This window comes from Eriocheir sinensis, chromosome 64, assembly GCF_024679095.1.
Source record: "Eriocheir sinensis breed Jianghai 21 chromosome 64, ASM2467909v1, whole genome shotgun sequence".
Classification (NCBI taxonomy): Eukaryota; Metazoa; Arthropoda; class Malacostraca; order Decapoda; family Varunidae; genus Eriocheir; species Eriocheir sinensis.
The window spans coordinates 950,001-950,361 of record NC_066572.1 but is presented as its reverse complement, the minus strand read 5'-3'; positions in this window follow the sequence as shown (position 1 = coordinate 950,361).

Below are 361 nucleotides of genomic sequence, written 5' to 3'. Positions count from 1 at the left end.
AGGCCGTTGTGGGCGTTTCCATGGGTAGTTTGATGACCCTGGTGGTAGTGTGACCCTTCTTCTGTACCCTGAACCTAAAGAAACATAGTTGAAAAGGGTTTTGTAGGCGTTGGGGGCATTTCCATGGGTAGTTTTGTGACGCTTCCTCTGTACCATGACCCTAAGGAAACACACATTTGACAAGGCTTTCCTGGGCGTTGTGGGCGTTTCCATGGGTAGTTTGATGATCCTGGTGGTAGTGTGACCCTTCTTCTGTACCCTGAACCTAAAGAAACATAGTTGAAAAGGCTTTCGTGGGCGTTGTGGGCATGTCCAGGGGTAGTTTTGTGACCCTGGTGGTAGTTTGACCCTTCCTCTGTAC